Here is a 27,568-nt window from a genome sequence, read left to right as displayed (position 1 = left end):
TTTTTTCCCCAGTGTCTTTGTAAAGACTTTTATTTTTGTGGTCCACATGCTTTAACTTGTGTATGGAAATAATCTGGACCGAGTCAGAAATTGTGGGTTCTAGTCTGTCTTATAGTCTCAGTCTTCTTCTTTATTTTGTTTTAATTAATTAATTTTATTTATTTATTTATTTATTTATTTATTTATTTATTTTTGAGACGGAGTCTTACCCTGTCACCAGGCTGGAGTGCAGTGGCATGATCTCAGCTCACTGCAACCTCCGCCTCCCAGGTTCAAGCGATTCTCCTGCCTCAGCCTCCCAAGTAGCTGGGACTACAGGCATGTGCCACCACGTCCAGCTGATTTTTGTATTTTTAGTAGAGATGGGGTTTCACCATGTCGGCCAGGATGGTCTTGATCCCTTGACCTCGTGATCTGCCCCGCCTTGGCCTCCTAAAGTGCTGGGATTACAGGTGTGAGCCCCTGGGCCCGGCCTCTTCTTTTTTTTTAATTTAAATTTTTATTTTAAGTTCTGGGGTACATGTGCAGGATGTGCCAGGTTGTTACACAGGTAAACATGTACCATGGTAGTTTGCTGCACAGATCAACCCATCACCTAGGTATGAACTCAGCATCCATTAGCTATTTTTTCTAATGCTTTCCCTCCCCCAGTCTCAGTCAAGAAATTCTTAACAGGGGTTGTTGGGTGGAAAGAAATATGTCTCTTGCCATGTGACAATGTTATTATAAAGATTAATATATCAGCACTGGGCTATTTATTTGGGGAGTGAGGGTAGAAGGAATAAATGCTACATTTATACCTTTAAAAATTGTTAAATACTCTTCTATTAATGTTTGAGCCTCCTTTCCAATTGTACATGAAATAGTCCTTACAAAATGAATCACTTTCTTAGTTCTTAGTTAATGTTCATAGAAACCATTTGGACTTATTTTACTCAAAAAGGGAGTTATTAGAAGGATGCTGGGGAAGGATATCTGGATTCCTGAGGGCCAAGACCCAGGGAGCAAGAAGCCATCAGGAATTCCCAGGCCTCATCTGCTTCATTCTTTTCTTTATATCGCTGTAGTTTCAGCCATACACAGAGATCACAATTCCATGGTCCCCAAGAAACAGCTGGATTAGGGACATAGGTCTCTTAATGTAGAAGGGCTGCCAGGAACTCGGCTAGTGGGTGTGTGGGGACAGACCTTGGAGAAAAGGGGTAATTGTGCACTGGATTGACATAAAAGAAGTGTCTGCTATGAAGCTATAGCAGCCTCCCTTATCCATGGGGTATCGATATGTTTCAAGACCCCAGTGGATGGCTGAAACCTTAAATACTACTGAACCCTAAACATATTGTGTTTTCCTCTGCATACCTATGATAAAGTTTAATTTGTAAGTTAGGCACAGTAAGAGATGAACAACAATAGCTAATCATGAAACAGAAAGAATTATAACAGTATACTTTAATAAAAGTTATGTGAATGCCATCTCTTTCTCTCTCAAAATGCTTTGTTGCACTGTCCCAAGGGTAAACTAAAAACCATGGACAGTGAAACTGCAGATAAGCAGAGACTGTTGTATTTGGAAATGAAGCCATCATTCATTTCCTTCCTGCCCACCAAAAACCCACCGTATTAGGCCATTCTTGCATTGCAATAAAGAAATACCTGAGACTGGGTAATTTATAAAGAAAAGAGGTTTAATAGGCTCATGGTTCTGCAGGCTGTACAGGAAGCATGGCACCAGCACCTGCTTGGCGTCTAGGGAGTCCTTAGGAAGCTTTCAATTATGGCAGAAGGCAAAGGGGAGGAGGCACATCACACGGGGAAAGCAGGAACAAGTTGGGGTAGGGAGGTGCCACACAATTTTAACCAGATCACCTGTGAACTGAGTGAGAGCTCACTTATCACCAAGGTGATGGCCCAATCCATTCACGAGGGATCTGCTCCTGTGATCCAAATACCCCCTACCAGGCACCACTTCCAACACTGGGGATGACGTTTCCACGTGAGATTTGGGTGGGGACAAATACCCAAACTATCTCGCTGACCAACCCCTAACTATGATCACTGCAAATAAACTCCAGTAACAGAAAAAGCAGTCCAATGAAAGATATAACAATTTTTCTATCTCTTCTGAGTTTACAAAAATGAGCTAGAAATTTGGTGTGAGGATGAGTTTGTCTAAAGTCTTGTATATGCTCAAGAATGTCTTGTCTGTGAGTGTGCTCTATAACATTTAGAGAAACTACAGAACGAAATTATAATGTCTTTTCCCATGAAAACTATTCGGAAAATGGGGCCCGGCGCAGTGGCTCATGCCTGTAATCACGGCACTTTGGGAGGCCAAGGCGGGCAGATTACGAGGTCAGGAGATGGAGACCATCCTGGCTAACATGGTGAAACCCCACCTCTACTATAAAAATACAAAAAATTAGCCGGGCGTTGGGGCGGGTGCCTGTAGTCCCAGCTACTCGGGAGGCTGAGGCAGGAGAATGGCGTGAACCCGGGAGGCGGAGCTTGCAGTGAGCCAAGATCACGCCACTGCACTCCAGCCTGGGCAACAGAGCGAGACTCCGTCTCAAAAACAAACAAACAAACAAAAAACAAACAAAAAAACAAAAAGAAACCCCACAGGAAAATGGATGCCAGTTGACTGTATCAAATTTCGTATTTGTAGCGTTGGTAGATTTGGAACTCTAAAGTAGATCCTATGAGGAGACAGATAATTGAACAACGACAAAAAAAAAAAAAAAAAAAAAAAAAGTAAAAAAACTCTGTGTCCTAGATGACTCCATGAAATGTAAGTCAAACACTGTGGTATACCATATTTATCTTAACAGAGAAACACTCAGAAGCCTAGCCGGTTTTTTGAGGGAAGAGCTATTTGTGTAGAAACCTGGAGGTACAAACCATTCAGTAGGAGAATTGTCCTATTATGCCTTTAGCCACATCTCATTTAAAATTTTGAGTAAAGAAAGTTCTAGAGCCTGTAGTAAAAAATATTTTCAAATGTAAATTCATTTATTCAAATACATTTTATCTACCCTTTCCCTCCATCTGGCACCTTCTCAAGGACCTCTCTAGTACAGTATTTTGGGATCTTGAATCAGCTGCTGACCATGGCTCTTAGTTGCCCAGAGACCTCTTGTTGTAATGTATTTGCTTGTCGTGGAGCTTAAAATTTATTATTTAGTAACCAAAGATAGACATGGGTTCAGGATCCTGCAGAAATTAAACAAAGGTCCTTGAAAAACTTGGATATATCCTGCTTATCTTTTCATTTCTCCTTTTCCTGGGTTTTCACTGGTATCTGTATGGGAAAAATATAGCTATATTTTCCTCTTGTATTCTCAAAGGCAAGTACTGAGTATCCCAGATTCACCATTTGACAGGAAGCAGAGTGTCCTCACTGTGGGCAGATCTAATACCGATGGAAAAGAGCTGATGTAATTTATATGCTCAATGTGATTTCTGTAAGTCTTTACAGAATTGTTTTATGTTGTAACAGCAACTGAAGGCAGCTGTATTAAGCAACATTGAACAGAGCAGTAAAATGCATTTCAGACCAGGAGGAATTCAGCCATTCCAGAACATGATGCCTTCCACATTGAAGGGCAAATCACAATCAAAATAAGGCCCACAAAGTTTACTTCACCTACTGTGTTTGGAACTTTGCCAAACCACAACTTTAACAGTGACATATAAATATATAACGTACACGAACAAATGACCAGTAAACTTTGACATCTGGTTTTTATCTTAAGTCTGTTTCTTTGTCTTGTCACCGTGGAAAAAAACCCGGAAAAGTCTTGAAAGCTAATTAGCTCCAAATTTACTTTAGGAATGAAGGGCCAAAGAGTTTTGATGACAAATTTTTCTTTGTTGCAGCTGCCAAGCTGGTCTCTGACCCCTCAATTTAATGGAAGTGATTATTTATTTGCACATAAGTCCTTTGTTTTTTTCCATGCAGAACTCTCTTTCCTGGAAATAGGTACCTGGCTTCTAATTCCCATTTGCAAAGAATTTGCTGTCTTAAACAAGCTTCAACATACTGTACTAAACATCTCTCTCAATATATTCCTTCATTAAACGGATTTCTAGGCTTTGTCAGAGGGAATGTATAATAATATGTGTTGTTTTTTGAGTTTATATTTTCCTCCAAATTAAACACATTTTTCCTTTAAGACTAATTTCCCACCCAGTTTACATATTCTTAGTGAGTGTGCATGCACACACATATGTACACCTACACACACATACACACACATTCTACATTCTTGTCTTTTTCATTATATTTATGAATACATTATTTTGGTATAGGTGTAAATGAAAAGTTATTCATTTCAGGTTATCATTGATTGTCTATTATTTTGAAAGACCAAAGTTTGACTTAATTCCACTTTATCATAATCACAAAACTTCTGGTGGGCTATCTCATCCTCTTAAAGCAGTTAAACAGCTTTTATATAAATGTGAATGTATATATTATATGTACACAAATGTATATATACATACATATTTGAGAAATATATGTAATACGTATGGCATATATATGAAAGCACCACTGAATCAGACACATTATATACATTTTTCTTTATTTTAGAGCAAAAAGCATTTAGGGGGAAATGTATAGGCTGAAGTTAAAGATGTGGGAACTCAGTAGTCATAAAGTTGCTCGTCTAATGGTGTCAATGTCAGTCCTCCAGCCTAATGGGAAAGGTATGGAGAACCCCTTGGCTTTCTTCTCAACAGAACTTGTCTTCTCTTCCTCCTCTGCACACTGTGAGACTTTGGAGGACTTAGAAGGCTGTGTGTGTGAATCAGCCAGGAAATAGATCTCTCTGCTGGGCTTAATCAACCTCTGCTGCCCTTAGGTCTTTGCAGAGGTCCTGGGATTGCAGGTTCTGGACCTAGCCCAAGGAAGCTCAGTTTTTCCTTGCCAAAATTTACGCAAATAACCTCCAGAAGAGGATCACTTTTTCTTTTTTTTTTTAAGAGCATGAATGTGTCACTCATTCTCCCATGTAAACATTGGCATAAATAGCTGATTTTATCCTTGGGGTGGCATAGTCTATCCTACGACTGCCAAAAGAACCTGGACTCTGCCATGGTAAATAAGCCCCTCATCTCGCCCAAGAAGAAGGACATTTATATGGTTAGAAATGCCTACATTTTATTACAGGCTTAAAATTTGAAACGAAAAGTAAACATTGTGTTTGGCATAGCTGGGAGTAAATTTACATTGCTAATGGCTTCAAAACAAAAATAAGCTTTACTTAGCAAAGAAAACTTTAATAATTCTATTGAAAATAAATTTTAACTGCTATGGCAACTGTAAAACAAAGATAACAAACAAAAGAACCATAGCGTGAAAACATATCACATTTGTAGGTGCCATGGGCTGAGAGATTAAATCTTTAGTAATTCTTATGAAAACACAGTGCTTCAGTCAATTTCTGGATCTTACTATCGGCATACTGTTATGAAGACACATTATTTTGCTTAGTCTGCTTGCCTTTTAGTGAACTTAGTTATATTCATATCTAAAAAAAACTGTAAACTTATGCATGGCTTATTTTTTCATAGTCTTCAAAATGATTTTAAGGATAGATAATGATCTAGTAAACTAATGTTACAATTAACTATTAATCATTGGCTATTTAGATTTATAGTTTCACTTTTGTAGTTTTTGCCTCTATTGACATATTTTCTTAGGATAAATTTCTAGGAATAAAATTCTTGTGTGAAGGGGTTATTGATATTTATTTTTCTTTTCTTTCTTTTTTTTTTTTGAGACAAAGTCTAGCTCTGTCACCCTGGCTGGAGTGCAGTGTTGCTCACTGTAACCTCCGCCTCCCGGGTTCAAGCAATTCTCCTGCGTCAGCCTCCTGAGTAGCTAGGATTACAGGCGCTAACCATGCCCAGCTAATTTTTGTATTTTTAGTAGAGACAGGGGTTCCACCGTGTTGGCCAGGCTGGTCTTGAACCCCTGATCTCAGGCAGTCCGCCCACCTCAGCCTCCCAAAGTGCTGGGATTACAGGCGTGAGCCACCACGCCCGGCCCATTTATTTTTCTTATTTACACATTTTCTTCCTTTGACTTATTTGCTTGTGTTTGTTCTCAGTTTTTAGAATCATGAAATATTTTGGTCATATAGAAAAATATACAGAAGGCTCTTATTTTATTTCAGACCTTTTCCCCTGTTGTTTAGGCACTTGTGTGAGCTCAAGAAACATCTAATGAATGAAAAGATACTCCTTTGGTGCTTTAGAAATGCAGTTTTGAGATTAAGTCAAATCAATAAGTCTTTATTGAGTTATGTGTTACATAACTTATATGTTACGCACAACAGCACATACCAAAGCGCAAAGAGATTCTGGAAATTTTGACTTAATGAGTTAATTCAATTCCACTAGGGCAGAAGCTCTTGTTCACTTTTCTCCTTCTTGGGTGACAGGTGGGTCTGCATCACAGCTGCTCTGGAGGAAGAGCTAGCCATCTCTTCCTGCTGTCACCGTTGGTAGGACTGGTGTGTATATGGGTGTGTACTTGTCTTTCTTAACCTTTCACTTTTGAAGATCTTCCTTCTTCATCTTGTCCTGCTCTCCGGAAGGTGAGAGGTTGCTTATATCATCTCCATTTGTGTGCAGTCTACAATGGCTACCGGGCAGCCTAAGCAAAGGGGCTGGAGGAGAAGATGTTGGCTATTTCAGGAGAAGACCCTGAAGAAATCCCTTCTCCCTAGAGGAAAAAAGTCACGAGGAGAGATCGAGATGGTGATACCTAATAAAGCAGTTTTTAGTCAACTTCTACCACCTAGTGGCCGTTTCTGAGAGGCTTTTTTCCCCTTTATTTTTAAAAGTATTTTGACAGACGCAAAGACATTTATATCTGTCAATCCATGTTTTCTTAAAAAATATCAAGATCAAAATAACACAGTGTCACAAAGAGAAGTAATCATTGCAAGAACTAAAACCCAGAGATGCATAAAGTTGGTTCTTGGGCAACCACTTATATTTTAGTTTGCTCTCTTCAGTCCTATTTGAATTTTTAAAATTCTATTTGAATTTTTATTGTCACATGTGTATGATACTTTTATAATATATATTTTAAGTTTTTAAATTTATAAAGATCTTTTAAAAATATAAATAGGGCCGGGCACAGTGGCTCATGCCTGTAATCCCAGCTGAGGTCAGCAGTTCGAGACCAACCTGGCCAACATGGTGAAACCCCATCTCTACTAAAAATACAAAAAATTAGCCAGGCATGGTGGTGCGTGCCTGTAATACCAGCTATTCAGGAGGCTGAAGCAGGAGAATTGCTTGAACCCGTGAGGCGTAGGTTGCAGTGAGCAGAGATCTTGCCACAGCACTCCAGCCTGGGCAACAGAGTGAGACTCAATCTAAATATATATTTTTACACACACACACACACACATATATATACACACACATATATATATAAAATATATATATATACACACACACACCCACGTTTTGAGGGGTGTTAATTTCTGGCAAAAGGAGTATTAAATATGAATGTGAAAAAAGTTTAAAAGGAAAAATTTTAAACGTTTTTCAGATAACCTTATATAACATGGGAAGTAAACATTACTTTAAAATTTACTTCATTTGCTCCTACTTCATCAAATCAAAAGGTTTCCATTTCTCAGGTTGTTTTCATTCATTGATCAATATGCAAACATAGTTTTTCTCTAATATATAACAGTCCATCCAGATTTTCTGATATGGGATCAGAATCTTTAAATGCTTCATTATGGAAACATCACCATCTACAAAGGGGTCATGAGTGAAATCAGTAGAATTTTCTTTGCTTGAGATCTTTGTTGCCAGAAGGGCAAGTGGGTTTTGTCAGATGCATTGTGTTTTGACGAAACAGTGTAGCTGATACTCGGAAGCCTGGAGCGAACCTTCTGGTACAGCAGAGGGCCCTTCTGTTGTGTAAGTTTTGCAGCAGCACAGATTGCATTCTTAGCTCTGACACAGTCTTTGTGATTTTGAACAAAAACTAGGCTTTCAGACTTGATTCCTTGGTGCATTATTTTGCTAGGACTGCCATCGCAAAGTACCACAGACTGTGGCTTACACAGCAGAAATGTATTGTCTCACAGTTCTGGAGGCTGGAAGTCTGAGATCAAGGTGTTGGCTGTGTTGGTTTCCTCTGAGACCTCTTCTCTTGGTTTTCAGGCAGCTGCTGTCTTGCTGTGCCCTCACGTGGTCACCCCTCAGTGTGTGTCTGTGTCCTCATCTCCTCTTCTTATACGAATATCAATCATATTAGATTAGGGTCCACTCTTAATGACCTCATTTTAATCCAATTACCTCCTTAAAGATCCTATTTCTAAATACAGTCACATTCAGAGGCACTGGGGCTTAGGGCTTCAGCACTTGAATTTTGGGGAGTCACAACTCAGCTCATAGTGCCTGGCTTGGGAATATGGCTAATAATTTTGCCTGGCAATTGTGCAGTTTCAAGGTCGTGTTTAGAAAACTCCTGGTGTGATGCCAAGGCATACAGTAGCTGCTCAATGAACAAGCTGTTATTCCTACGTAAGTTTGGATTTTGAATATCAGATTTCCTTAAAGTGAGGAGCCCCTATAACAGAATGCAGGGATTTTTAAAATATTGGATCAAAATGCCATTCAGTCAGCTAGGACCTGAAGCTAATCTATCTCATTGCATCTTCTCTGGCCTCAATGCTGCACCAAGACACTAAATGCTCCACTTTTAGGAATGCTTAGTTGTCCTGTCTGGGTCCACTTACTCCAGTTACTCCAGCTCACCCTGGGAGGCAGTAAGCCATCCCAAGAACCTTGGTTAGGACCATAGGTCCTGGAGTCCCCAAGATGTCCAGCTCCATTGCTTACATCCTAGACATAGGCATGGTATTTAACCTCTTTAAAGCTTCAGTTTCCCCATTTGTGAAATGGGGGTAATTGCATCAGTACTAAATCTGTAGCATTCGTGTGAGAACTGAATAAAATGGTCAAAGTAAAGCCCTTGGCATAATGGTAACAGACAACAGGTAAGCTCTTAATTTTTAAAAATGTTTAAAAATTGTTTTGAGACAGGTTCTCACTCTGTGCCCTAGGCAGGAGTGTAGTGGTGCTATCACAGCTCACTGCGGCCTCGAACTCCTGGGCTCAAGTGATCCTCCCATCTCGGCCTCCCAAGTAGCTGGGACTACAGGTGCTGGCCCCATACCTGGCAAATTTCATTGATTTTAATTGTTTGGCAGAGTCTCGTTATGTTGCCCAGGGTTGTCTCAAACTCCCGGGCTCAAGCGATCCGCCCGCCTCATCTTGATTTCCTGAAATGCAGGGATTAAAATACAAACCACCGTGTCTGGCCGGTAAACTCATTACTGTTGGCTTTTATTATGATTTTTATTTGCCTCCCAGTACCTAGGCATCTAATTATAAGAGGAATGCCCTTTCAGAATGCCTGTCGTAGTATTGCAGTTAGCGGGGTAGCTCCACTGCATTCCTGAGAAGTGAGGCTGGGGAGGCTGGTATGTCTCCTGCATCCTGCTGCTACCCCATAAAGGAGGAGCCCAGTGGGACTCGACTCCCAGCCTGAACACCTCTTCCTTAGCTTGCTGACCTTTCTCTTAAGGGCTTTTTCCTCCCTCTGCCCACCCTGGTAATGACTACCCTCTTTTCCATTCTTTTTTTTTTTTTTTTTTTTTAACTTTTATTTTAGGTTCAGGGGTACATGTAAAAGTTTGTTACATAGGTAAACTCATGCCACAGGGTTTTGTTGTACAGATTATTTCATCAGCCAGGTATTAAGCCCAGTACCCAATAGTCATCTTTTCTACTCCTCTCCCTCCACCCACCCTCCACCCTCAAGTAGACCCCAGTGTCTGTTGTTTCCTCCTTTGTGTTCATAAGTTCTCATCATTTAGCTCCCGCTTGTAAATGACAACATGTGGTATTTGGTTTTCTGTTTTTGTATGACTTTACTAAGGACAATGACCTCTAACTTCATCCATGTTCCTGCAGAAGACATGATCTTGTTCTTTTTTACGGCCGCTTAGTATTCCATGGTGTATATGTACCACGTTTTCTTTATCTAATCTGTCATTGATGGGCATTCAGGTTGATTCTATGTATTTGCTATTGTGAATAGTGCTGCAGTGAACATTTGTGTGCATGTGTCTTTATGATAGAATGATTTATATTCCTCTGGGTATACACCCAGTAATGAGATTGCTGGGTCAAATGGTAGTTCTGCTTTTAGCTCTTTGAGTAATCGCCATACTGCTTTCCATAATAGTTGAACTAATTTACACTCCCACCAACAGTGTATAAATGTTCCCTTTTCTCTGCAACCTAGCAGCATCTGTTATTTTCTGACTTTTTAAAAATAACCATTCTAACTGGTGTGAGGTGATATCTCACTGTGGTTTGAATTTTCTCTAATAATTAGTGGCATTGGGCTTTTATATGCTTGTTGGCCGCATGTATGTTTTCTTTTGAAAAGTGTCTGTTCGTGTCCTTTGCCCACTTTTTAACAGGGTTGTTTTTCTCTTGTAAATTTAAGTTCCTTATAGATGCTGGATATTAGACCGTTGTCAGATGCATAGTTTGCCAGTATTTTTTCCCATGTGTATGTTGTCTGTTTACTCTGTTGGTAGATTCTCTTGCTGTGCAGAAGCTCTTAAGTTTGATTAGATGCTACTTGTTAATTTTTGCCTTTGTTGCGATTGCTTTTGGTGTCTTTGTCATGAAATCTTTGCCTTTTTTTTTTTTTTTTTTTTTTTTTTTGCAGACGAAGTCTCACTCTGTTGCCCAGGCTGGAGTGCACTGGCATGATCTTGGCTCACTGCGACCTCCCCCTCCTGGGTTCAAGCAATTCTCCTGCCTCAGCCTCTGGAGAAGCTGGAACTACAGGTGCACACTGCCACACCCAGCTAATTTTTTGTATTTTAGTAGAAACGGGGTTTCACCATGTTGCCCAGGCTAGTCTCAAAACTCCTGAGCTCAGACAATCCACCCGCCTCAGCCTCCCAAAGTGCTGGGATTACAGGTGTGAGCCACCGTGCCCAGCCTCTCTATCCATTCTTATGTCCTGAAGGGTATTGCTTAGGTTGTCTTGTGGGATTTTTATAGTTTTGGGTTTTGCATTTAAGTCTTTAATCCATTGTGAATTGATTTTTGTACATGGTGTAATGAAGGGGTATTAAGCCCAGCTTCAGTCTTCTGCATGTGGCTAGCCAGTTATCCAAGCACCATTTATTGAATAGGAAGTCTTTTCCCCATTGATTGTCTTTGTCTAGTTTGTTGAAGAGCAGATGTCTGTAGGCATGCAGCATTATTTCTGGGCTCTCTGTTTTGTTCCATTGATCTATGTGCCTGTTTTTGTAGCAGTACCATGCTGTTTTGGTTACCCTAACCCTGTAGTATAGTTTGAAGTCGGGAAACATAATTTCACCAGCTTTGTTCTTTTTGCTTAGGATTGCCTTGGCTATTCAGGCTCTTTTTTGGTTCCATATTATTATTATTATTATTATTTTCAGAGTTTCACTCTGTCACCCAGGCTGGAATGCAGTGTCACAATCTTGGCTCACTGCAACTTCTGCCTCCTGGTTTCAAGTGATTCTCCTGCCTCAGCCTCCCAAGTAGCTGGGATTACAGGTGCATGCCACTATACCCAGCTAATTTTGTAATTTTAGTAGAGACAGGATTTAACCATGTTGGCCAGACTAGTCTTGAACTCCTGACCTCAGGAGATCCACCCACCTCAGCTTCCCAAAGTGCTGGGATTATAGGCATTAGGCACTGCACCTGACTCCATATTAATTTTAAAGTAGTTTCTTTTTTCTAGTTCTGTGAAGAATGTCATTGGTAGTTTGATAAGAATAGCATTGAATCTGTATGTTGCTTTGGATTGTATGGCCATTTTAATAATATTGATTTTTCCTATCCATGAGCATGGGGTGTTTTTCCATTTGTTTGTGTCTTCTCTGATTTCTTTGAGCAGTGTTGGAGATCTCTCACCTCCTGGTTAGCTGTATACCTAGGTATATTATTATTTTTTTTTTGTGGCAATTGTGAGTGGGATTGCCTTTCTGATTTAGCTCTCAGCTTGACTGTTGTTGGTTTATAGGAATGCCAGTGATTTTTGTACATTGACTTTGTATCCTGAAACTTTGCTGAAGTTGTTTATCAGCTGAAGGAGCTTTTGGGCTGAGACTCTCTGCCTAGTTATAATCACGTTACAGTATCTGAAAGAACCTTCTCTTGGCCGGGCGCAGTGGTTCACACCTGTAATCCCAGCACTTTGGGAGGCCAAGGCAGGTGGATCACCTGAGGTAAGGAGCTTGAGACCAGCCTGGCCAACATGGTGAAACCCCGTCTCTACAAAAAAAAAAAAAATTAACTGGGCATGGTGGCAGGTACCTGTAATCCCAGCTACTCAGGAGGCTGAGGTAGGAGAATCTCTTGAATGCAGGAGGTGGAGGTTGCAGTGAGCAGAGATCACGCCACTGTACTCCAGCCTGGGCGACAAGAGCAAAACTCCATCTCAAAAAATAATAATAATAATCTTCTCTTTCTCTTGCTTTCCATTGACAATTCCTCCCCACACTTTTCCTCCCTTCTTTGTAAAACTTCTTGAAAATGTAGCCAGTATGCTGGACATTTGCTTCTCTGCCATTCATATCCTCCTTAGCATCTTCACCTTTTTGTCCTGCTCCTGGAGTTCTACCTGAAACAGCTCCCTTGAAGCAATTCTTCTCTTTTGCCTTCTTACTTGTTCTGTCTTTGCAGTTCTTATTGCCCAATATCTTCCCCCGGCCACCCACCTTTTTTTTTTTTTTTTTTGGTGACAGGATCTGACTCTGTTGCCCAGGCTGGAGTGCAGTGGCGTGATCACAGCTGACTGCAGCTTTAACCTCCTGGGTTTGAGCAATTCTTCCATCTCAGCCTCCCGAGTAACTGAGACCACAGGTACATGCCACTGAGGCAGGCTAATTTTTATTTTTGTTTTTTGCAGAGATGGGGTCTCCCTACATTGTCCATGTTGTTCTTGAACTTTTGGCCTCGAGCAATCCTCCTGCCTCAGACTCTCAAAGCCACAGTGCCCAGTCCCACATCTCGTTTTTGAAACTATTTTTGTCTGGTTTTCATGACTTTGCTCTGGATTGTCACAAGACTAGTAAACTTCCGCAGATGTCTCTAAGTCTCTAACTTGATACTACACTTCTAGAGTGTGGCAGGACCTGGGACATGAACCCAGCTTAGACACAGGGAGGAAGTTGGTGTGAAGAAGGGAACGGGCACAATTGGAGCCAGGGGCCTGGTTGGGAAGACTTCCTGGGAGTGCTGCCTTCCCCCTGTTCTGCTTCTCTTCCCATCTCTTACATCTTTTTCTTGCTTCCCTTTCTGGTCCCACTCCTTAAAGGTGGTAGGACCCAAGTTTCAGTGTTCTATTCCCATTCAACCTTCTTATCCCTCCTAATGCTTCAATGATCATATCTACGCAGATAACTGTCTCTTGACCTTTCTCCTGACCATCAGTCCATCATCTCCTACGACTTGCTAGGGACTTCCAACCACGTCCAGCCCACATCTCAAACTTAACTTTAGGGGTGCCATTATTTCTTCATACTGCCTTGCACTGTGGTCCTTTCCTCTCAATTCCTTCCACTCCATCTCCCTTCCACTTTCCCACCACTTCTCTCCTGCCTTCCCACTTCCAGTCCTCCCAACCTGTGCCTCCTGGGCTCCTCATCCTGCCGCCTCTCTTCCTTCGGGGTCATCTTTCCTCCAAAGCCTACTTGGTTCAGATTCCCCGCTGCTTCAGAATCTTTAATGGCTCCTTCTTGGTGATGAGAAAAAAGCTCAACCCCTTAGTTAGTCTGGCATTAGAGGCCCTTCACAACCTGGCCTTCACCTTCATCTCTGAAGTCACCTCCTCTGGATTCTCACCAAGATGAGCTGTCAGCTGCAGGTTGGGGGTTCCGTTAGACAAGCCATGTGGCTTGACTCTCAATTTTCCTCTTGCCTGAGAGACTCTCCCTGTCTTCTCTCCTCTTTGACAAAGACCAACTGAGCCCATAGTGGTTTTCTGCCTCCTCCAAAGTTCTAAATAACTTTTAAAAAGTGTCTCTGTGGACTCCCCAAAGAGCCAAGAGCACTGCAGGCAGAACCTGTATTTTATTTGGGTGCAGAAAGTTTGCTGGGCAATCCAATCCTGCTGGTTGCACTGCCAGTTACTAGCCATGTTGTGGGCACCTCTCTGCATCTCAGCTTCTTTGGTTTATTATAAAATTGGAATGATTCCTTCCTGCTTCCCAAATGTCAGTTGTAATAATCAAAAGAGCAAATGGATGAGAAAATGCTTTGAAACTCTAATAATAAGCAATGTCAGATATTGTCAATTTTCCTTTCCAATCCCTGGCTTGTCTGTCTATCCGTATCCCTCTTTCTTACTATAAACAATCAAGTGTAAAGCAGACTCCTCAGCTTTAAGCTTTGCCTGGAAAGAACAATCGCAAAGGACTATCACTCCTTAAGCCCCAGGACATAAGAAGATTACCAGCTGGGCACAGGGAGCTGGGATCCTTCTGCCAGGCTGCTCAGATGATGGGTGCCTGGAGGAGCAGGTACTTACCATCTGTCAAGTCGTCTGGCTCATGCTCAAGAATGCGGCTCAGTTTCTCAGCTGAGAACACACATCTGACCCAAGGTGTGAAGCTCAGGATCTCAGACATGTGTGATCCAGGATGATTCATTTCCCTGTATGGTCCTGTGAGAACACGTTCGCCTTACGCATTTTCTATTACTATCACGGCCGTCAGTGGAAGGCAGATATTTAGTCTCTGCTCACTCTATTTGCCACCACTGCCAAATGGCTGATGCTGCTGAGGGCTTTTCTCAAACTGGCGGGGGTGTTCTCCTTATCACTTGCCTCATGTGTGTTTCATTTCCCTTTCTCTATTTCTCCAAGGTTAGGATTAAAAAGAACACATTTATTTATTTATGACTTTATTTAGATCTGTACAGTGCTGGATGGCGTGCAAACCAATTTCATAGGCTTATTCTTAGTTGGTCCTTATTCCTGTGAAGTTCACAGCTCTAAAATTTAAAATGCGAGAAATTGCAGGAAGTGGAAGAAATAATTGCGCCTGGTATCCTGAACCATGTCACTGCAGACCTGCTTACCTACTGCCTTATCACATGTCCTCTGTTACGTGTGAGCCAGTCTCATCTATTCAAGTAGCCTATTATTTTTTTTTAATTGATAGACTTTATTATTTCTTTTTATAGAGACAGAGTCTCTTTATATTGCCTAGGCTGGTCTCCTGGACACAAAGGATCCTCCTGCCTTGGCCTCCCAAAGTGCGGGGATTACAGGCGTGAACCACCATGCCCATGCCTGACCAACAGACTTTTTTTTTTTTTTTTTTAGATGGAGTTTTGCTCTTGTTGCCCAGGCTGGAGTGCAATGGCACAATCTCAGCTCACCACAACCTCCACCTCCTGGGTTAACTATTTTTAAGAGCAGTTTTAGGTTTGCAGAAAAACTGAACAGAAAGTATAGAGTTCCTGTATACTCCCCCCCCTTCCCCACAGCTTCCTCTATTATTAACATCTTGCATTGGATTGCACATTTGTTACAACTGATGAGCCAATATTTATACATTACTATAAACTGAGGTCCATAGTTTACATTAGGGTTCACTCTTTGTGTTGTACATTCAATGGGTTTTTGCCAAATACATAATGTCATGTATCCACTGTTACAGTATCCTGCTGAATGATTTCACTGCCCTAATAATCCCCTGCGCTCTGTCTATTCATCCCTTTTCCCTTCTCTTTGCCGCCAAGCAACCAGCTAATTTTTGCATCCCCCGCGGTGCCTAGCACTGCTTGTGTATCCAGGAGGTGCTAATTACATGCATAGATTGTTTGATGGCAACAGTAACCAAAGAGATGAAACCGTGGATTTAATGTCTATGTGGATATCAACACATAGTCTTGGTGTACTCAGGCAGTGCTTCTAGAATCATCATCTGTAGCAAATCATGGGATGTTTCAAATCAGCTCTTCATGAGCAGGAAGGTGGAAAGCCTCTGGATTAGGACAAAATCTTCTCAATGAGTGAGGTGCTTTAGTCAGCGTCTCCTGGGAAGGGCTGTGGTTTGATCACAGTGTGCAGCTTTGCTGTTTCAAGGACGCTGGGGGCAAACCAGTCAGATGAGCTTCTGGCATTGATGTTGTGCAGGAGGGGCAGCTGGAGCTGTGGATGAGTGCACATTTCCTTGGGCAAGCGCTTTTGCAAGAGCCTCAAGGGCTGTCAGTGCTATTAGTTCCCCAGTAGTGCTAGCTCATTCAGTGTCATTTCCTGGAAGACAGGTAAAGAAAATAGATGATTTTGATTGTTAGAGAGAATGACTTTCTTTGACGAATGAATGGGAAAAAAAAATGCCTTCCTGACAAGATGATAAAACCTCTTTATAATACTTCATGCAAACTTCAACTAAACCATCTTATTTCTCAGTTGGGGTAGTGAAATGAATAATTATAGAATAGGGGAAGGGAAGATAGAAACTAGCAATGATTGAGGGTTGCTACATATGAAGCTGTTCAAATGCATTATGTCATTAGAGTCAGTTCTTGCATATATGCCTGAATGGAAAGAATTTTGCACAGATAACTTTTTTGAATGTCTACTTGGCTTTAGAATTCACATTCAGTTGTTTTGAAAGAGGGACAGGCAGCTGCAAATTGACCTTTCCAATTCCATGGGAACCAGGCTTGTGATAAAGTCAGCTGTCAGTCACTAAGCAAAGCTCAGCAGATGGGTGGTGGAAGATGATCTGGGAGCAAGGAGTATCTTTGGTGGATGATATGGTTTGGCTGTGTCCCCACCCAAATCTCATCTTGAATTGTAGTTCCATTAATCCTCACATGTGGTGGGAGGGACTTGGTGGGAGGTAATTGAATCATGGGGGCAGTTACCTCCATGCTGTTCTCGTGATAGCAAATGAGTTCTCATGAGATCTGATGGTTTTATAAGGGGCTTTCCCCCCTTCACTCTGCACTTCTTCTTCCTGCCACCATGTGAAGAACATGTTTGCTTCCCCTTCCGTTGTGATCGAAAGTTTCCTGAGGCCTCCATAGCCATGCTGAACTGTGAGTCCATTAAACCTCTTTCCTTTATAAATTACCCTCAAGCATGTCTTTATTAGCAGCATGAGAACTAACACAGTGGAACTGTAAACTATTTCCAGTGGTCATCACTGGTCTCCAGTCTCTGTTCTCACATACTGTAGCGTGGCCTTAGGGATGTGTTCTCATCTTCTTCCCTTGCTGGAGCCTCCTCACCTGAGTGGCCCTTAGGAACAGGTAGCTACCAATCCAATGATATATTGAAAGGTTAAAAATCCAGAGGGTAAATAGATCCCTGGAGACTAAAAAAGGAAGTTGCTCAATATTGCCTCAAGATTTTAATGATGTACTTTCAGATCCCTAAGTTTCCTTAGGTACCACATGTACATATACTTCAGTTCAAACTCTGGCTGTTTAGAAGGCTAGTTGAGCTGTAATGACTCATTGTTCTTTGAGAAAGCACAAAAAGCTGACTGGAGTCAAAGCAAAAGAAGTAGTGATTGCCTTTTCTCAGTAGGCAATAGGTGAAGGGAAGTGGTAATCATATTCTCAGAGGTTTCAGGCCAAAGACTTGGAGATGCCAACCCATTGTGAAGAGAAGGTCAGGTAACAAGAGCCAAAAACAAAACCAGACCAAGATGATCAAAGTAAAAATTCCTTAGCCACCCTCCCCACCCCTATGCATCAGAGCTGAGCCTCAGACACTGAAGGAGGGCAGCCTGGAATCCAGGTGGCTCCCCATAGTGAGTTCCCCACACCGGTGGGCTCCATGCTGTGTTCACACATTAATAAAAGGAATATGTCTCTTTAGTTCCTCCTTCCCTCCCTCCCTTCTCTCTCTCTCTTTCTTTCTTTCTCTCTCTCAATCCTTCCTTCCTTCCTTCCTTCCTTCCTTCCTTCCTTCCTTCCTTCCTCTCTTTCTTTCCTTCCTTCCTTTCCCTTCCTTCCTTCCTCTCTCTCTCTTTCTTTCCTTCCTTCCCTCCTTCCTTCCTTCCTTCCTTCTTTCCTTCCTTCCTCCCTCCCTCCCTCCCCCTCCCTTCCTCCCTCCCTCCCTCCCTCCCTCCCTCCCTCTCTCTCTCTCTCTCTCTCTCTCTCTCTTTCTTTCTTTCTTTCTTTCTTTCTTTCTTTCTTTCTTTCTTTCCCACTTTCTTTCTCTCTCTTTGACAGAGTTTTGCTCTTGTTGCCCAGGCTGGAATGCAGTGGCATGATCTTGGCTCACTGCAACCTCCACCTCCCAGGTTCAAGTGATTCTCCTGCCTCAGCCTTCCTAGTAGCTGGGATTATAGACGCCTGTCACTACGCCCAGCCAATTTTTGTATTTTTAGTAGAGACGGGGGTTTCACTATGTTGGCCAGGCTGGTCTCGAACTCTTGACCTCAAGTGATCCACACACCTCGGCCTCCCAAAGTGCTGGGATTGCAGGCATAAACCCCCATGCTCGGCCTCATATTTCTTTTAAAATAAATTATATACATTCTTTTAAATTGTAAAAATCCAAAAAGCCAAAACATTTAAAAAGAATGAGATAAATAGTATCTTCAAATGATTTTAAAAAATGGTATATAATAGATTTAGACTTGGCTTCATATAAGAAAAAACAACTAACGGTGGCATAAACAAGGTAACAATTTTTCTCTGTTCCGTAAAGGAACTCTAAAGGAAGGCAATCCAGGGGAGTTATGGCAACTCCACAAATTTGTCATGGAACCAGACTAATTCCAGTTATCTGCTTTGCCATTCCTAAGCTGTGGCTTTGTCTTCAAGGTTCAAGATGGCGTCTAGAGCTCAGCCATTGTATCCATAGTCCCAGATGCCTGATGAATGAAAGAAAAGTCTCCTCTTCCCCTTTAAGATTTCTTTAAGTCCCATAAAACACTTTGAAACCAGATTGGAAGTATTTTAACCGTTTGACTCCAACCTAGAAATCCCCCAAGGAGTGCTCTACCCTGTGAAATCTTCTTTTCCCCTTGTTGTCATGATCCTGCCCTCATGTGCTCTATTGCCAAGCCTTGGATTTCATTTCTGGAATAATGCCTTGCTCAATATTAGAACCACGTTAGTTAGAATTTGGGGGAGGTAGCATGATTGAAGAACGTGAGTGTTGTTGACGACAGTATTGTTGGTGAAAGTAGCTCCAGTTCCACAACTTACGATCTGAGGCATCATGTGGCCATTCATGTAACAGGCTTTCAGAACAGAGAGAACTCTGGTAGCCTAATCAAGATGAGGTAGGTTATCCGGTGGCAACAAAGACACCTGCATCTCAGTAGCTTAATTCAATGCATGCTTCCTTTTCTCTTGTTCGTGTTTTATGTTCTATAGAAGTTTACAGGCGAGATCCCACTCCCAGAGGCTCTCGGGATCGAGGCTGACAGAAGCTCCATCTGAAAACTTACTTTTAATACTATAGAGGCAGAAAAAGAGCGATGAATCAAGCCCTGGCTTCTAAAGCTTCTGCCCAGATGTGAAGCATATTCTCCTCTGCTCACATTTCACTGACCAAACCCATCACATGGCCATCTTCAGCTTCAAAGAGGTTGGGAAGGCATTCCCAACATAGGCACTCACTATGTATCTGGATGCCAGCAAGTCAGAAATATTTGGTGAGTACCTATGTGGCTACTGGTAGTTTAGTTCTTATGCCTATGTTCCAGTTTTGTCCTCTGAAAGGCCAAATCCGAAATTCAAAATCTTACAAACAGGTTTATACTTGAAAATGGGTAAACATTCTCGTGACATGAAGCTTAATAATATTCATGAGCTTATTTTTGGAAACTCTGTGCATCACACCTAAAAGAGAGCTCCCCGACTTCCTCAGCTCAGAGACTCTCTCGTTAGTTGGTCCCTAAGACCACAGTTGGAGACTGGTCCTACCTGCTATGGAAGTTTCACAGGCCAGGGCAAAATAAAAAAGAAAGAAAAAACCAGGATAAATGAGTCTTTGAGAAAGCAAAATTCACTCTTTTCAGGGAAGTGTCCTAGCTTCTATCACATATTTATTATTTTTTTGAGGTTAAAAAAGACTTTTCTTTATGAAATGGTGCGATGGTAATTGGTAGAAGTTTTTTATTTTTTTATTTTTTTAAAGGAATGTATGGTCAGGTATGGTGGCTCACGCCTGTAATCCCAGCACTTGGGGAGGCTCAGGCAGGCAGATCACCCACGGTCAGGAAAAGACCAGCCTGGCCAACATGGTGAAACCCCGTCTCTACTAAAAATACAAAATTAGCCTGGGATGGTGGCACACGCCTGTAATCCCAGCTACTTGGGAGGCTGAAGCAGGAGAATTGCTTGAGCTCAGGAGGCAGAGGTTGCAGTGAGTCGAGATCGAGCCATTGCACTCCAGCCTGGGCAAAAAAGAGCAAAACTCCATCTAAAAAAATATATATATGTATAAATTTAGTTGGCGAAATAAAATGTGTCATTATATATCTCACCTTCTTGTTTTTTCTTAAGTTTTTAGCAACCAGCCATGAAACAAAGTTGAAAAGCCACTCATCTGGTTTCCCCTTTGTTTTCAAAGAAGGAAGCTAGAAAATAAAGTGATGTATCCCAAAACACACACATTTAACTGGAGAAAGAACCCCTAATCAATTCTTGAATTCACATTTCAAATTGGCTGAATGGCATGAATCTTTCTTCCCCTGGAATAGCCTTACAGAGACCTGATCATTAACAGCATTTGCAAGAGAATATTAAAGCACATGATTACTTTATTCACTGTGTAACACATGAGGAATACAGACGAGATGGGAAAAATGTGAGTGGCTTAACGTCAAGCACTTCATTAATGAGACAAACTCCGGACTTTGGACAGTGGTCCACTTACAGGCACTGTCTTTGAAACTGCCTGCAGAGCCTCCTGAGATCTTCTAATGTGGCTGTTGAATTGGGCATTTAAAAGCTCCTGAGCATTGCAATGTGCATCAGTTTTGGGTGACGGGGAGGTCCCCTGTCTCTCATTAAGAAGACACAAGCCAGGAATTTATGCTGATCAGACAACATAAAAATCAGCTGTGAGAGGACTGGGTCAGAAAACGAATGAAGAGGGGTTGGCCAGATGATTAAAAATTAGAAAAAGAGGCTTGAAATTGCTGAACTTTCTAATGCTAATAAGGTTGCCACCTATTATTATGGCCATTCATGTTGTCCCCTGTATATGAGAGCTGTGAGGGTGACAAAGTGTTACCTGTCAGGGGTCACATGAGACAATCAATGTGAAAGATGGAAAGAGAGGGCCGGTGCCTATCACCTAAGAATGATAGGTGATATGGCCGAGGTGATAACCAGTGAGACGGGGGCGAGTATCTCTTTCTTGGTGGAAGCTGGCGTAAATGTAGACAAGGATAGAGAACAAAGTCTACTTATTCAAAACAGAGAGCCAGGGGAAGAGCACTCCTCCCACAGTGAACTATTTAATTGTGAATAAATCTCTGACTGGAGAGATTCTGAGTTAGTGGGATTAGCTGTTCCTATATTACATGTGGTAAATTGGCAAAAACAGGTTTAAACCATTGAGTGGTAGGTCTTTATGTAGAGTAAAATTAATGTGCCCTTCCTTAATGGCTTTGGCTCTTTGACCATGTAAACACATTTTGAGTGCCACATCCTAGCAGAGGCTAATCACTGGGAGGTAGTTTCAGGCATCTCGGGATCACAGGTCTGGAGCAGGAGCCCGCAGCCTCTCTGCCAGTTTCCCATGAATTATCTCACCATTGTGGCTTTGAGACAATATGCACTGCAAAAGGAAGGTTATTTATATTATATATTTAGCCTAACACTAGGATAACATCCTTTGGCATGGCCACTATCTGATGGTATTTGAAACTGAACCAACTTCCTATTTCCAGGCATTAACTAATGAGAGTCTTCATGTTGTCTAATGTTATTTCCTGAGTTGAAGACTGATTTCTTTTCCCCAATTCATTCACATTTCTTTAAAGAAAAGATCTCCTTTAAACAATTAAATTTCCCAGAATTGTTTAAGCATTGTTATTGTTCTCAATGAGAATATTTCCTATTTAACTCTAGTTATGTAACTTGATGGGAATTTTCTTGAGTATCTATCATTGCCACACTCAGAATTTGCAGGACACTTGACAGATAAATCAACCAGCCTGTCAAGAGTCAGAATCTTAATTTAGATCATTCATTCCAACAAGTCTCTGGCCAGACAGGATGCAAAAATGAATAAGGCATGACATTTGCCCTCAAAGAGCTTACAATTTAGAAGGGGAGACGAAAAGGTACATTGATTATATATAAAGCATGATTGTCATAGCCCACCTTCCCCCTCTCACCTTCCTCTGGGAATAAAATTAAGGGAAGTGGGAGAGAATATTATGCATGAAAATGCAGCATACTTATTAGCTAAGTATAAGTCTCATTATATGAATGGAGAGTGACAGTTTGTACTCAGGCATCAGAAAATGCCGTTTTGTTTAGTGAGAGAACAGTACTTGGTTGTGGGTAGGAATATGGGCTCTACAGCCAGATTCCCTGGGCCCAAATCTCTGCTCGGCCACTTACTATGTTTGAGATTTTGAGTAAGTTCTAATCTTCTGTGCCTCAGTTACCTCGTCTAGAAACGGATATAAAATCAGATTATGGTAAAGGTGAAATACCTTTAACAAGTTTAAATTGTATAGAATAGTGTCTGGTATGTTGTAAGTGTCCATGAGTTGTTATTAGTAAACTTCTAAGAGCTTCCCATATTCTTAAACACAATTTTTGGTAGTGATAATATTTTATTTCCATTTAAATGTGGTAAAAAAAAAGCCATCATATTTACCATGCTTATGTGTAGAGGTCGGTAGTATTAATTTATTCACACTGTTGTGCAATGGATCTTTAGAGCTTTTTTTTGAGACAGAGTCTCGCTCTGTCATCACGCTGGAGTGCAGTGGCGCGATCTCGGCTCACTGTAACCTCCGCCCCCCAGGTTCAAGCAATTCCCCTGCTTCAGCCTCCCAAGTAGTTGGGACTACAGGCGCATGCCACCATGCCCAGCTAATTTTTGTACTTTCAGTAGAGACAGGGTCTCACCATGTTGGCCAGGATGATCTCAATCTCTTAACCTCAAGATCTGCCCGCTTCGGCCTCCCAAAGTGCTGGGATTTCGGGCACTAGCCATAGTGCCCGGCCCTTTAGAACCTTTTATTTTACAAAACTTTTTAAAAAGGATACTCTATATTCTTTAAACTACATCTCTTCATTTTCCCCCTTCCCCAGTCCCTAGCAGCCATCAGTTTACTTTCTGTTTCTAGGAATCTTATTACTTAGTTACTTCATATAAGTGGAATCACATAGTATTTGTTACCTGGCAAAAGAGTTATACATTTTACTTCCTCTGAGCTCCTAGATTCTGGCTACCTCTAGTATTTCATGTTCATTGACTGTGTAAATGTAATCTGTAGATATGCATAATTTCAATACAACAGAGCAACTGCTGACCCTGTTAGTGATGCAAAGATTCTAGGCTGTAACCTCAGATTGTGTCAGCATGGCATTACTCTATTTCCAATCTCATGAAGACTTTGGTAGTATTCACAAGAAAGAGTTGTCCAGTAATTTAAATATAAAAGATTGATAGAACAATCATCCCTTCATCATTTGCTCTTAGTTATCCTCTCTGTGGACAACCTTTACATGTGTTAACAGCCAGAACGTAGAAGCAGAGGGAAACTATAGATGTCATGTGTTTACTTGCAGGCAGCAGGATTCCTGGTGCCTAACCTTCACCATGACATTTAAAGTAGGCACAATTGGGGATGGCTGCCCAAAGTGATGGTCTTCAGTTGCCCCTCATTCAGGGTTAGTTTCCCAGGGGCTGTGCTTGTCCTGTGTTCCTATGGGGTCCACTTCTTCAGTTACACTTGATGACCTGAGAGAGGGACTCCTGACCTACTGAGCTCACTAGGATCTTGCTCCTAAAGATCCACAATCGGCTCCAAGAGGGCCAAGCTCTTCACGTGGCTGGATTACAAACAGGTAAACTTGGAAGCAACTGGAAGCAGATGTGCAGAAAAAAGTACGGATGAGCAAGACTTCCAGGGCCCTTCTGGCTTTGCAGAGCTGGCTCTAGTGTTTCCAGAAGACCTGCTTCCTTATCCCTTCAGGCCCCATGAAATGACTCCTGTTTCCTCGCCAAAATTTGTTTTACTTAATAGAGTATATTGGTTTTGGTTAGTTGCAATTAAGAGTGCTAATTAATACAGCATTGTGTTGGAATGAGAAAGCTGTCAAAAAACTAAAGGAAGACTGCTATAGTAACCACACCAGAGATTTGGAGTTGGGAGGTTTATCAGTGAGGGATCAATTGGAGAAGGAGAACCACTATGAGTACTGTGGAATAAGGAATGTATTATAGGAATTAGACCTCACACCATTGTGAGAAGAACTGGAGAAGCAGAAGTCTAAAAAGGGAGCTGAAGGATCTGAGAAAAGTGTTTAACCAGCCCTGTGTGGGTGAATGAGTTGGGGCTTACAGAAAATCTGGGAGCTATGTATGTACAGCTGTTGGAGGAGGACTGTGAAGGGGCTGGTATAGACATCTACAGAAGGTTGATGGTTCTGTGTCTCCTTCCTCTGTGAATGTGCAGAGAAGCATCTCACAGGGAACCTGGGGCTGCTATTGGTCCATGGAGCTAGTAGTTGAGGAGGAGACCTGGGCATGGAATAGGGAGAGGTAGGGCAAACTGGAAACCACCAGCACCTTTGCCTCTGTCTCTAACTGTCTCCAACCAACAGTAACCTTAGAACAAAATGACTACTGCTCACTGCCACCTCCCAAATATTATTCTTTTGGCCAAGTGCAGCTGGGATCCATTCAAGGAAGGTGATTCTGCCAAACATAGATCCCAGAATAATCAAGGTGAAAATAGAATAATCTTGCACACAGATCTTTGATAAGACTAGGACTATATAATACATAACAGCTAGGAAAAAATATATAAATTTTCCCCAAGTGCTTCTAATGAACAAACATATTTGGGAACCATATCCACCTAGCCTAGTCAACTAAATTAAAAGTTGGAGTCATCTTAGATGCTTTCCTCTCAATTACCCTCAACATCTAGTTACTGAGTTTCATATAATTTTACTTCCTAAGTGTTTCTTGAATACGGCCCCATTTTCTCTCTTTCTCTCTCACTCTCTCTCCTCTCATTTTGACACAAGGTCTTACTTTGTCATCCAGGCTGGAGTGCATCGACATGAAAATGGCTTACTGCAGCCTCAACCTCCCAGACTCAAGTGATCCTCCTGCCTCAGCCCCCAAGTAGCTGGAAATACAGGTGCATGCCACCATACCCAACTAATTTTTTTTTTTTTTTTGTAGAGATGGGGTTTCACCATGTCACCCAGACTCGTCTTGAACTCCTAGACTCAAGTGTTCCACTCGTATTGGCTTCCCAAAGTGCTGGGATTACAGGTGTGAGCCACTGCGCTCAGCCAGTCATATCTTCTCCATCCTCATTACAAATGCTTATGGTCTCTTACCTGGAACTCCTACCTGTTTCCTAATCAGTCTTTCTGCCTCTACCACAAATCTGTCCATACTACCGCTACAGAAGGGAGTCCAAACCCTCACTGTACTTTAGAATCACCTGGAGGACTTAAAAAAATCCATTGCCTGGGCCCCGCTCTAGACCATATATCAGACCCTCTCACAGCAACCTTCTATGGTACCACTGTTACCTTTGCTTTGCAGATGAGCAGACTGAGACTTAGCAGAGGGTTAAATAACTTTTCAAGGTCCACAGCTGAGAAGTAATGGAGCTCAGATACGGTGCCCTTATCTGAGTGCAGAGCGTATCCTCCTAACCACATAGTATGACGCCTTCCAGACTATGCCACAGGGCTAATGAGATGGTTGGTAGGACCAGTGGTGGAGGTATGGAACACAATTAGAAGTATAGGCCGGGCGCGGTGGCTCAAGCCGGTAATCCCAGCACTTTGGGAGGCCGAGACGGGCGGATCACGAGGTCAGGAGATTGAGACCATCCTGGCTAACCCGGTGAAACCCCGTCTCTACTAAAAAATACAAAAAACTAGCTGGGCGAGGTGGCGGGCGCCTGTAGTCCCAGCTACTCGGGAGGCTGAGGCAGGAGAATGGCGTAAACCCGGGAGGCGGAGCTTACAGTGAGCTGAGATCCGGCCACTGCACTCCAGCCTGGGCGACAGAGCGAGACTCCGTCTCAAAAAAAAAAAAAAAAAAAAAAAGGTATAGAATTGAGGGGAAAAGAATGGGAATGGTGTTCAATTCGGTTGGTTTGAATGGATTCTTAGACAACCAAGTGGTGCTGTTCAGGGGGCAGTTGGAAATACAATGAAGCTCAGTCTAATTTCCGGCTAGTGAAGGATGGACAGGAGGAAATGGATACAAAAGACAGTTCCGAGGTAGAAAGGACAGGATCCAATGGCTGAATGAAAGGGACGAAGGTGACGGGGGATGTAGGATTGGCTGGGAATACAAGAGGAGAGTCAAGCTATCTTGAAGAAAAGTTTAATACAGGAAAGGCAGCAGTTTTGGGAATGTGCTGGAGAGGACCATGAGAATCGTTTTGGCAATATTAACTTTGAGAACCTAGCAGAATCTGTAAGTTGGAAATATGAATCTGGAGTTTGGGAGAGAGGTTGCAGTCAGGGATTCTGATTGAGGTTGCATTGGGTGCCTGAAACCCTGGAAGTGGATGAGAGGGATGAGTAAGTTCAAGAATGAGAGATGCTCAAGAAAAGAAGCAGGCTATGGATTCAATTCTGGGGAGGTCCAAGATAAGGGGTGGGTAGAAGGGGAGAAACCGATGGAGAAGACCCAAAGAAAGGAGTGAGCAAGTGGGAGGAGGACAGAAGATAGATAGATAGATAGAGAGAGAGAAGACAGAAGAGAAAGAGACAGAGAGAGGAGAAAGAGAGAAACAGAGAGAGATAAAGAGAAAGAGGAGAAAGAGATAGAAAAAGAGAGAGAGAAGAAAAAGGTAGAGAAAGAGGCGAGAGAGAGAGAAGAGAAAGATTAATTTTAAGGAATTGACTCACTTGATTTTAAGGTCTAGCAAGTTTGAAATTTGAAGGGCAGGCTGCTAGGAAAAATTCAGGCAGGATTTAAGGTCTCTCTCTCTCTGTCTCTCTCTTTTTTGAGACAGGGTCTCACTCTATTAGCCCAGGCTGGAAGGCAGTGGTGCAATCACTGCTCACTGCAGCCTCAACCTCCTGAGCTAGAGTGATCCTCCTGCTTCAGCCCCCCAAGTAGCTGGGACTACAGGTACAGGCCACTGTGCTGGCTAATTAATTTTTTTTCTTTATAGAAAGGGTTTTGCCAAGCAATGGGTAAAGAATTTCCTAAATGGTGATGGGATAACTGGCTAGTCATATGCAGAAGATTGAAACTGGACTCCTACCTTACACTTTATACAAAGTTAACTAAAGATGGATTAAAGAC

General features: G+C 42.0%; 1 long non-coding RNA gene across 1 annotated transcript; it reads right to left on the bottom strand.

The window, feature by feature from the left end:
• Window positions 1–5,141: 5,141 nt before the first annotated feature.
• LOC114678893 (uncharacterized) lies at window positions 5,142–14,864 on the bottom strand. The gene is made up of 2 exons (XR_003730525.2): window positions 14,630–14,864; window positions 5,142–6,730 (listed from the first exon to the last, which is right to left on the bottom strand). It is a non-coding gene; the product is annotated as an uncharacterized LOC114678893 (long non-coding RNA).
• Window positions 14,865–27,568: the final 12,704 nt, after the last annotated feature.

This window comes from Macaca mulatta, chromosome 1 (genome assembly GCF_049350105.2).
Source record: "Macaca mulatta isolate MMU2019108-1 chromosome 1, T2T-MMU8v2.0, whole genome shotgun sequence".
NCBI classification, from domain to species: Eukaryota; Metazoa; Chordata; class Mammalia; order Primates; family Cercopithecidae; genus Macaca; species Macaca mulatta.
The sequence above is the reverse complement of the archived record's forward strand: the minus strand, read 5'-3'. Positions and strand labels throughout refer to the sequence as shown.